The sequence below is a fragment of the Copidosoma floridanum genome, unplaced genomic scaffold, assembly GCF_036245765.1.
Source record: "Copidosoma floridanum isolate Cflo_tuat_1 unplaced genomic scaffold, Cflo_Japanese_pri ptg000011l, whole genome shotgun sequence".
Lineage (NCBI taxonomy): Eukaryota > Metazoa > Arthropoda > Insecta > Hymenoptera > Encyrtidae > Copidosoma > Copidosoma floridanum.
Window position 1 is genome coordinate 1,772,001 of NW_028321888.1, and position 12,151 is coordinate 1,784,151.

General features: G+C 37.4%; 1 protein-coding gene across 1 annotated transcript in view; it reads right to left on the reverse strand.

The window, feature by feature from the left end:
• The window catches only part of Spase22-23 (Signal peptidase complex subunit Spase22-23), a 157,467-nt gene that overhangs the window by 73,237 nt on the left and 72,079 nt on the right, over positions 1-12,151 (reverse strand). The gene's annotated exons all lie outside the window — the stretch shown is intronic.

A 12,151-nucleotide genomic window follows, 5' to 3' on the forward strand; every position in this document is an offset into this window, starting at 1 on the left:
CACAATTTCGATTGACACGTAATTTCTCCATCTGACTCAAAAATTAGTTCTGCCCTTTTTTATCTTGCATGTAGACAAGTATTATGACTTGTGAAAGTAAAATTAAATAGAGAGATTGTTTTTTTATAATAAACGGCTTAAGTGTTTAAAAGTGTGTTGTGCATTTATTATTGTATCCTTTTATTACATCCTTTTTCACGCTCCCCCAAATCCGGCGTGCGATATAAAAAATATACAGTCCACTATCTTACTGGGTTCGATTTCGAACATTATCCTTCGAGCCGGATGTGGGGAGGTGAAATATAGGTGTAGGACATTTTCCTTTTGTGTAAGACACGTGGTCGTTTTATCGGCCATTTTGGCTTCTTTTCACGTTCTTCTTGGGCGACGAGGCTGACGCGGTCAACGCGCCGGCGCGTAGTCCGTACGCACACACACACACACTAATAGCCACATCTCTTTCTCTCTTTTCTTTATTCGTTTGTTGTCGGGTGCGAGCGAGTCCATTGTTTATTTTGGGGACTCACTGCTGCTCGTGCTTTGGTCGTCGTCAGCGTGTGCTGCTGCCTGCCTCTGCAGGCTATTGAGACAACACTGCTGCTGCTGCTGGCTCCACGGGTCCTTACGTCGTCGGCGTGTGCTGCTGCCTGTCTCTGCAGGCTATTGTGACAACACCGCTGCTACTGCTCGTGCTTTGGTCATCGTCAGCGTGTGCTGCTGCCTGTCTCTGCAGGCTATTGTGCCAATACCGCTGCTGCTGCTGGCTCCACGGGTCCTTTCGTCGTCAGCGTGTGCTGCTGCCTGTCTCTGCAGGCTATTGTGACAACACCGCTGCTGCTGCTCGTGCTGTGGTCGTCTTCAGCGTGTGCTGCTGCCTGCCTCTGCAGGCTATTGTGCAAACACCGCTGCTGCTGCTGGCTCCACGGGTCCTTTCGTCGTCAGCGTGAGTTGCTGCCTGTCTCTGCAGGCTATTGTGCCAACACCGCTGCTGCTGCTGGCTTCACGGGTCCTTTCGTCGTCAGCGTGTGCTGCTGCCTGCCTCTGCAGGCTATTGTGACAAGACCGCTGCTGCTGCTGGCTTCACGGGTCCTTTCGTCGTCAGCGTGTGCTGCTGCCTGTCTCTGCAGGCTATTAAGTCGGCACCGCTGCTGTCAAGTCCTGCAGGTCTTTCGAACTCAACATAACTACGAATACTTGGTCCTGTTTACACGGTTTGTAAAATTGTATATTTTTGGTTTGTAACATCAGTTCCTTATAGTTTTTCGTTTTTTTGTTTACCGATTGACTTGAATATATTTTTGCGAACTTAACTGTATGTAAGCACTAGTAAAAATTAAGAACACTACCGTCGTTTAGCGTTATTGTTGAATAAGTTAGCCTTTGTCTGACTCAAGTTTGGCTACGGTGCGTGGTTTGTATTTATTTACTAAACATTTGTAAATTGAATTGAAATTTACCTTGTCAAAATGGATAACCTTTATGAGGTACAAGTTAAACTGTTTAACAAAATTAAAGGTTCCTTTACAAACTTTAAGAAACTTGGCCAGGTAAAAATGACCAGGGGTCAGGCTGACTCTAGGCTTCAACAACAACTTTTGAACAGTTAAAATCTACTCATGATGATATTATGAATATAAAACCTTTACCCACAACTTATGATTATTTTAAAAACGAGTGCTTTGAAGTGGGACAGGATACTTTTTATTCAGTTCAGGGTGATTTTAACGATTTTTTCAATTCGCTTAATGATCATTCGAATCTAACAGGCACCTTACCTCCTACTAATGCCAATGGTAGTTCGTTTTAGAGTTTTTCTTCTTTACCTCTAAAAGACTTGCCATCCTTTGATGGTGATTTTGCTAACTGGGAGAATTTTCGCGATGTTTATAGGGCTATAGGCCATAGGAGGCAAGAATTACCAGCTATTACTAAATATCAACATCTTAGGGCGCATCTAAAGGGTGAAGCTTTAGACCTCATTAAAAATATTCCATTGTCTGAAGAGAGTTATATATAGGCCTGGGATACCATAACCCGGTATTATAATAATAAACGTCGTCTCATTAATACGTATACAACTACTATTCTCAGTTGTCAAGCTATGAGAGGCAGTTCTTGCTCTGAAATGAGGCGCATATCTAAGGAGATAATAAGTTCTGTTGATTCCTTAATATCTTTAGAGAGAGCAGTAGGAGATGCTGCCATATTTATCGCTTTTGTAGTAAGTGGATTTGATTTTCAAACGAACAAGGATTGGCAAAAAATGTTCGGTAGTAGTAGTAATCCTCCTACTTTACGTCAACTACGAGACTTCATTTCGGCACAAATCATTACAATGGAATCGTTTCCTTGTAAACCTGTAAATAAGATTGTAAATATTCGCGCAACTACTCCGTTTAAAAATATGGGATCTTCTAGTAGTAAGCCTATATTTGGTGTTACTGCAAATCAGACAGTTGTTTCAGATTCCATTGTTTGCCAATTTTGTAATCAAAAACATCATCTTGTCTCTTGTGATTCATTTAAATCACAGGAGTGGAGCATTAAATGGAAATTTCTCAAGTCCCATCGTCTCTGTGTTAATTGTTTTGGTCTTCACCTCAACCGGGAGTGCTCTGTTAATAATAAGTGTTCACACTGCAACCAAAAGCATCACACCATTATGCACAGAGGGGATAAGTCCAGCTCTACATTTATCTCTGCTAAAAATAAGCAAACAAAATCTGTTAATAACTTGACGAACTCTTTTACTGTACAAAACCAAGCTCAGATTTCTTCAGAGTCTAGTGTGAATGTACAGTCATGTAGTAGTTATAAAATCGTCTCACCCAAGGTGCTTTTAGCTACTGCTCGTGTTTTCGTGTATGCCACTGATGGATCTTGCATTTGGTACGAGCTCTCATTGATCAGTGCTCACACAGTTGTCTTATTACTAAATCTCTCTGTGATATGCTGCATTTGAAACCGAGATCAGTGAGTACGACTCTGTCTGGAGTGGATGGACTGATTTCCATGGACGCTAGTAAATTAGTTGCTTTCAAATTTAGGCCTCATTTTGAGTCTGGTTTTGAGCACTTTGTTGATGCGTTAGTCGTGCCAAAAATTTCTTCCTACGAACCACCTCTAGGTAGTCGTTTGGCAAATTGAGATTACAGGAAGGATGTAATTCTAGCAGATTCAGAATTTAACAGTTTAGGTAAAATTGATATTTTGTTAGATACATCTGTCCATGCAATTATTATCGGTCAGGAAGTTTGCAAATTAGCCCCTGACTACCCAATTGCCTCTGCTTCGCAAATTGGTTGGTTGTTATCGGGTCAGATGCCCTTTGGTTCAGGATCCAACTTGTCACAAAAATCAAATATTATGGTTGTAAAGTCTCTATAAATGTAAATAGTTCAATGCCCTCTGTAAATAGTCTTGTAAATAGTTCTGAGTCTTTTTATGTGACTCTATTAACTCGTTGTTCCAAGTGGGAACGGTTGCTAAGAGTAACAGCATATTGCCTTCGTTTTACATACTGTTGTTTACATAAAGTTAAACAAAGGAATTCATTTTTACCTATAGCTGGAAATCTTAAGCCCCCTTTACAGGCTATTTTGCAGTTTATTGACTTGTATTCTTTTATTGAAGTTGACTCGATTCACCTTTCAACATCAGAAATTGATTGTGCTAGACTGTGTCTAGTTTATCCGCATCAGATAGAGTAGAGCCTTACTGAATGATGATTCCTCTGAGCTTGATCCTCTTACTCCTGCTCATTTTTTAATCATGAGGTCTTCATTTTTTGTGCCAGAACCCGATATTTTTTCTGAAAAGATATCACCACTTAAACGCTAGAAGCTAGTGACACAATCTCTCCAAATCTTCTGGAAAAGGTGGTCACTTGAATACCTTTCCACTTTACAAAGTCGTTGCAAGTGGTTAAATCCTCAAAACTCGGTTAAGCCTGGTGATCTCGTGCTCATAAAAAACGAGTCTTCTCTACCTGGTAAATGGCCTTTAGGCATGGTTGTTGAAGCCTATAAGGATACCAAGTCTCTCGTCAGAGTCGCCAAGATTAGAACCGTTTCATCTAGTTTTGTAAGGCCAATACACAAACTTATATTATTGCGTACCGTATCTGAACTTGAGTCAGGACACAATAATAATTAGTCTTATTTAGATCAATTTATTTTTTTTTCATTTACTATTATGATTATTAAATCTCGTATCTAAAAGTCCCAAACCTTGCGAAAATACATATAAAAATATCAGTAATTTGTTTATTTTGTTTTTTTTATTTTATTTTTCGAATTATTTGCTATTGTAAGTGGAAAGCGTTTCACTGCTTTATTCAAACGGTACTTAATTGTATATTATTCCATCCGCCTGTCTATCAACCTTGGGACTATGTAAAACATCCGTATTACTGATTGTTACCGGCTGAATGTCATTATATTAAAAAAAAAAAACTTTCATTATTTCGAATTTTTGTAAGTGGAATGCGATCCACCCTTTTGTCCTTCTAAGACTTGTTATTGATATACATTCGTTACACTTCTGTCTATCAACCTTGGGACTATGAGCAACATCAGTAACATTGTACTAATGTAAATAGAAATGAGATTTGAAATCTCGCGCTTAAGGATATTCTCTTACCTATAAGGGCCAATCATAAGCGTGCGCGCGTCTATTAATACACCAATAGACTCTGTTTATTACGGAAGCTTGTAGGTGCCATCACTTACGCATGCTGAGAGGGCGCTAGTGAGAGAAAAAACTCGCACGATCGCAGTGCTCGCACGCTCGCACGATAGCACTGCGATCGTGAGCGTAATCGCGGGTGGTCGGATTGAAAATTGGTACTGCGGTGGTTCGATTGCAGTAAAGAACTCGTGCGACCTGCAGCTCTGGCGTATACTGCACTACATTTGCTGCAAATAAGGACGTGGATATAGGATACACCTTCTCTGAGGCAGGGTCTTAGTGTACCTCCATCTTCACTGACAACGTGGCGCACCATAACCTGCACCATAACCTCAATTAAGTGAAAGAAATTAATTTTTCATCGTTTTTCTGGAGAGCGGTAAAAATTACATAAATATTCATATACACTTGTTATGTCAAACGATTTGTTTATTTTTATCAGACCTTTGATGCAAAATTAATTTCATCAACTCTGCTTATAGATGTTAAGCAAACTGGCAAGTAGCTTGACATACGTCAAAGTCAAGCATGAGGAACAAGAGTTGTTCATAAAAGTAGTTAATGGCTGTGTAAGCTTTCGAGAAGTTAAACGGTACTTCCCATTAGCTTCTGGATTAACGTACGACGTCAAGGAAGGTGTCGTTGCAGTTACATTCGTCGACGATGATAGGATGGAAATTGATCCAGACGTGCTGGATTATAACGTGCACGTTACATCGCCAGGTGCGTATTGTACAAAATCAATAATTATTATTTCTCAATAGTCTAAGTTTCACGTATTATTTAAGTAGGAACAGATGTTAAGTCTTCTGATAAATCATCCAAGGATATTCGTTTTGAGAAGATGATGATAGCCATTAAAGAAAGCAGTATAAATTCAAAAAAAGCTCGCTCTCCTAAAGTCAACGCGCCTGTGCCTATAAAGAAAGGTAAATTTGAGGACAGCGACTCTGAATGTCTGTTAGAAGAAAAAGTAAAAAAGCGAATTATTTACATTCAGTGGAAACACAGAGATAATAGCGCTACCAACTTCAAAAATATGACTTTTTTATGCCCTAAATTTAAGATTGAATTAAATGGTCTTCAGGATTATAGTGTTGCAGATTTAAAAAGAGTAATAGTCGACAGTATGCATGAATTGACGGTTAAAGCGATAATTAATCAATCCAACCATGCACTTGGTTACGGCAATGAAAAAAACCTAAAAATCATTGATGATTTTTTTGATGTAACTGGAGAAAAGTGTGACTTTTGGACTTTTTCTAACATAATAAAGGATAACGGGGGCCGTGTGAATATATTTTTATTATCTACTGTAAACAAAACTTTTTCACAATCACATGAAGTGCTTTCTGAATCAGATCTTAAATCTATAGGACCGTCACGTAAGGAAAGTTCATCTATTTCTCAATTCAAATCTCAGTCACTAAAGGATGTCCCTACTGAATTAGCACAAATAGAAGGAAAGAATGATTCTAGCCTCAAGCATGTGAGTACTCATAATAACGGCAATAAAAGTACAGATTGTACAAACAACGAATTTTTACAGTGTTCCTCAAGCCAAGCTTCAAAACATCTGAAAAGTCTTAATCTTAGTAAAGGCAGTTCTAAGTCTATAACGAAGATGAGTAATAATAATAGTGATCTACCTTCTTCACTAAAAGTTGTAAGACCCGGTGATAAAAAAATGGAGAATGTAAGCTCATCTTCTATATTTAAACTACCTTCATGCTCGTCTCTAAAAAAACAGACGGAAGTGACTATTTTTACTGAGCCAAAAAACCAAAAAAACACTTTGCAAAGTTTAGATCTACACTTGCCTATACTAACTGAAAAAGATTTAGTATTTTCATCAACTGTTTTGGGGAGTGGAGCTCAAGGGATAGTAAGAATAGCTCAGTTACACGGGACTACAGTTGCTGTCAAAACAATACCGGCAAAAGCAAAAGACAAACTAACGCTACATGAAGTTAAGATGATGGAAAAAATACGGCACGCTTCATTTATGAACATAATGGGAGCTTGTGAAGGACCTTCATGCTTTCACATTGTCATGGAATTTTTTGAAGGGAAAGATCTACAAGACATAATATTTACTAAACAAAACAAACAATACACCTTAAACTTGGTTAAAAAGTATAAAATTGCCAAGCAAATAGTGACTGCAATGAAGTATATCCATTGCTTGAATCCACCTATTATTCATCGCCATATCAAGCCTTCGAACATTATGGTTAATAGTAACCTGCAGGTGAAGATTTGCGACCTAGGACTGTCTAAAAGTGAAGATTTGAAAACTGACTTGCTAAGTACAGTAGTAGGTACCCTACGAGGTACTTTGACATTTATGTCACCAGAACTATTACTAAATGAAGAGTCACCATCAATACAATCTGATGTTTGGGCAGTCGGTGTAACTCTCGTAGAGCTCTATAGCGGTAAAGCAGCATGGATTTTACGACGTTTCAGTATACTTGAGGACATAAAAGAAAAATTCAAGAACAGGAATATACCACCAAATATAACGAAATTACCCGATGGTTTACAATCTGGTGTTAAAGGTTGCTTTGAGTACGAAAAGGAAAAAAGAATTACAATGTCCGAGTTGTATACTTATTTTAAAAATTAAGTTACTTTTAACATGATAAAGAAAGTATAACGTTAAGGTCAATGTTTTAATGACTAATTTTATTTAAAATATACAGTAAGTTCCAGTTACGCATATGCAGTTACGCTTGCATGACAAATATTCCTAGTATTTAGGGTTATGAATTTTATTTTGTTTGATAAAAGTTTATACGTTGATATTCGCACTCTAATAAAATTCTTGTTCTTTCGTACATCTATATTCAAGAAATAAACTGCTGTACATACGTATCTGGTCTCAATACATATTTTCAGCTTTTATTAAAAATAATAATAAGCATACTTTAACTTCCTTCAATTGTGATAAAGCACACAACTTTTTGTGTTACTTTTATTTTTTTAATTTGTTAAAATTATGTTTGTACTCTAAGTTAATAAATTAAATTGAAGTGCATAGAAAAAAAAATAAGTATTTTCATTTTTGATAGAAAACTTATTCAGAAAAATTTCACTTGTTATTTTTGTTCTATGAGTGTCCAGCTTCAATTACCATATACACATGTGTATACTACAAGAATGCGTGCTGCAGGAAATGCAGGAAATAACATATAAAAAAAGAAAATCCAACATCATCAAACCTATTATGAGTTATGTCTTAAGTGTCCTTTTTTTCGGTTCCGGTAACATCAAACACCAATGCTTAACAAGTTTTTTTTTTAAATTGTCTTACAGTTCATTTTTTCGTCTTCATTTCAATCAAAGTAAGGGTACGTACAAAGTTGGAAATATTGTGGCTTGATCGAGGCTTTTACTGCAAACAAATTTAGTAGATTTTTGTAGAACCTTATCAGTAAAAAAAAAATTGAGCAGTGTATGTATGTATGTATGTACACATAATGAAAAAAATAAATATGTGATAGAGGAAGAATGTATCCCATTTTGATGCCAAATGCAGGTTTATGATGAGCACAGCAATGCCCTTTTCTTATTTAAACAAATATCTATGAAACTGACGCAAGGCCCTGAAGAGATTAAATCTTGCAGATGCGTACTATGATCTTCTTCGTTGCTTGTGATCAAGAACTTTAATACACAGCTGTCACAGCTAACTATTAAAGTTGTACCCGCAAAATGGACGTATTTACTTTATCACTGGGTTGATTATCCATGCCAAAGTGTCCACGTATGAATTGGCTCAGATGATCTGGATCTGATATGTATGAGACATATTTTAATGGAATTTTTCTGCTACCTGTTAAAAATAAAAAAGTTTTTTATGAACTACTCAATGTACTTTTAATGTATGTGGACAAGAGTAGATTGTGTGCAATGCTTACCAAATTTTTGTAAGTGAACGTACAGTCGTCAATGCTCTATGTATATTTATTTGATCAACAAATCTGAGAGATCGCTTGCTGCTTGTGATGCGAGTGATTAATATCGAAGAGTTTTTGATTGGCCTCGTTTTGTTTATCTCAGTGGTATTGCAACATCGATTACAAATTACACAGGTACAGCAAGGTGCAGCTATACACACAACGGCGGCACACGTCAATTTTTTTTTCAAACAACAGAAATGTAATTAAAACATTAAGTAAAAAATATTTCGAAGAAGTAACACCACGATCACTCCCCCTGCGCGATTTATTCGAAAAATCGATATCCAAGCCTGAGAAGTATGCCACTTTACATGTTTACTATCAGTACATGAAGATACAAATGTCACTAATACGAACTGTCAGGTGATTCCCACACACATACGATTTGTTTCTTGAGAATAATTATTGTAACCGCCTTTTTTTCTTCAATTATTATTGTGAACAGTCGGCGGGGCTCGTGGTTAGTTATTTGTTTTAATAGTGGGTACGCTCATGCTAAGACCTATGGTATGTACGGTAGGTGAGGTATGCATCAGGATCAAGGATACGGGGTGATAGATGAAATTTTTGACTTGCGTCCATTTTCTGTTATCCTCCTTGTTATCCCTCTTCCTATTTTTCGTCGCTTGCTTCTTTCTTGGGCACTTCAGATACGCCAACCACAGTACCATCCTTCAACTTCTCTATGTACGCACTCATTTCTCTTTCGTTTAGGCCTTCTACATTTTAGCCGTAGCTTCGTATTTGCTTTCAACTTCGGGAGCGATATCGGATCATCTCTTGATAACTCCTTGGCAATTTCACCAACTCTATATTTACAATTTAGCATTTTCACCTTTCCGCGTTCATCACTGTACTCCAGAAAAATTGTGACCTGGGTAGGGGAAAGGGAAAACAAAATTACTTTTAAAAAAAATAACATAAACAACGATTTAGTGTATTTCATGCTAATGGCACAAAGAACAATTTGGCTTTTGTATGTTTCTGCTCGAGGTACGAAATTTTCTGTGCAAAGGGCGCCAGGTACTATTTTGCGCTTACAATTACTTCGAGCCCCAGGGCCATTGCGATTGTGGTAGTGTTTGTGCTAAATCCTCCAGGGTGATTACTAGACTCGAGGGTCATTGAGAAGCAATCCCCAAGGCTACCATTACCGAAAATCACAACTACCTTCCTAGGGCCTACAGTAATTGAAAGGCGCAAAGGCTCTATTGCATTCTGCATCCACGGTAAGGAAAACATCTTAATTTTATTTGGTTTTATCACTTACAGAGATCACGTAGGTGCATTTGGATCCTTCATTTGCCTTGCCTACGCCTCTTGCTTCGGCCACTCATCTTCTTATCCTTAGGTAAAAGGTAGCTCCGCATCTCGATGTCGTATCTTTTCTTGTATTTCTCGGCCATCTCTACCGCTTCTTTTCCATATCACTTACGTTTTTCCACTTGACAGCGTATTTTTTGAAGAATTCCTGGAAGACAATGTCCTCATACGAATGATTCTTGTGTTCCTGATGGCAGATATTAACGAAGAAGGCGTACGCTGTCACGCGCTTCCTGATCTTGGTTGACTTCAATTTTCTCTCCATGATGGGAATCTGTCAACTGTCGAAATATTCTTGAATAATTGTTTGTCGAGATTTAGGTGTGGGCTTTATCGCCACTGTCTCGTCACTCACCTTAATTCAATGGATGTCTCGAGAACGCAACGCACACATGTGTGGGTGGAAAATTAGCCTGACTGCGCCAGAGAGGATGTTCCTTGTTGCCGGTCGCAGTAGCACACGGTGCTGAAGTATGTGATGAATTAATCTCCATCTTCTATACAGCACAATGGCACCAGCACCAGTAGCAGCAGAGCCAGCAGAGGTACCTACAGCAATGGGCAGTTGATTGGTTGGGATACGATTGTGGTTGAGTTGGCTCTGGTCGGCTCGTGTATTCCGCAAGCGTACAGGTAGGCAGGCCAGCACCACTCGGAATCTCGGTCTCGGTACTTATCACTGTCCATTTGCTATTTTGAAAAGAGATTGTAGCTTGATAAGTAACCACATCTGTAACAGTGCAGTGCACTGTTAATAAATTAAATTTATCTCTGGTACACACACAAACAACACGTCTAACCTTACCTTTCACAAAAGTATTTCTGCTTTTAACTGTTGTGTTGTGTTAATATTACATATGAAACGATTGGCTTTAAAACTTTTGCTTTGACGTATTAGCAAAATACACGGGCTTGGTCAGCTTATTGTGTACTTCTTACCTACCAACTGAAAAAAGTCAACTGAATACCTTGTGCCACAGTAAATTGAAGTTGCATTAGTGAGGCGTGGGCTTCCTACTGAGATAATTTCCATACCGAATGTTAGCACTCTTCAGCTAATTTACTTTACATGCACAGAGACCCAAGACATCTATGAGGTTGAGAAAATAGTTCATAGGTTAGTGTCCTTACACCAGGATACCACTAACATGGTGCTAGTAACTGCGAGTAATTTTGGTGTAGGTGCAAAAAAGCATTGGTCTGTTGCCGCATTTGGATATCACTTTTATCGATAACTAAGAAAGCTTTTTCCTTGATGTAAATTTCGTAAGTGTCGACGAGAGACTGAACACAATAGCAACTTAGCAAGCTGTATCAGTAACACGAAGTATACTAAGTATGCTTAATACACCAAATTTTCGCAGGTTGAGTTGTTAACAACTAATATATACCTCGTCCCTTGTTTTTGATCCGTGCACATGTATTACCTCATCGACAATTTGAAATTAACTTGATTTGACTGTTTTATAAATATATTCTTTTTCATGTAATAAAACTTGATGGAAATGTATCTGAGTGCCCAGGAACGGAGTGTCAAAAAATTTTTTTATTCAAACCTGTAACCCATATTTCCAGCAATAATGTTTAGTGAATATTCATATTAAAAATAGATAGTTATTAACTGATGAATAATAGCACTTACCGCAAGAGAAATCCAATTTTTTTTTTTTTAATTGTGCAAAGTACAAAGAGTAGCATCGTTTGTCACATTAAAATCGCTATCACAACCTTCATGCTAAAACTGTCTCTTGATTTTGCAGACGTACAAAATATCATTAAAATTTGAGTAAGTTTATTTCTTGCTAAGTAGAATAAAAATTGTAGTGCAGACTGAATAAATAAGTATTTCCTGAATTATTACTTTGATTTGTAAAAAGTAATAAATTATAAAAAGTAAAACTTACAGTCTTTAAAATTGAGAAGCATCAACACTATCAATAATTTGCAAATATAATTGAAAAGCTTCTTCGATAGAATCAGGTGTAACTTCAAACTTTTGTTTTACAATGGCTTCAAAATTTTTATTAATTAGCAAAGGTTTTTGAGCATAATTATTCATAAGTACTTGAATATGCTCTTTGCATACTGGTTTTCTGCAGTCTTGCGCATTATAATGTTGAGGCACATTATACATTAAGTTTGGTTGACCTCCAAATATATTTCTATTGTTTTGA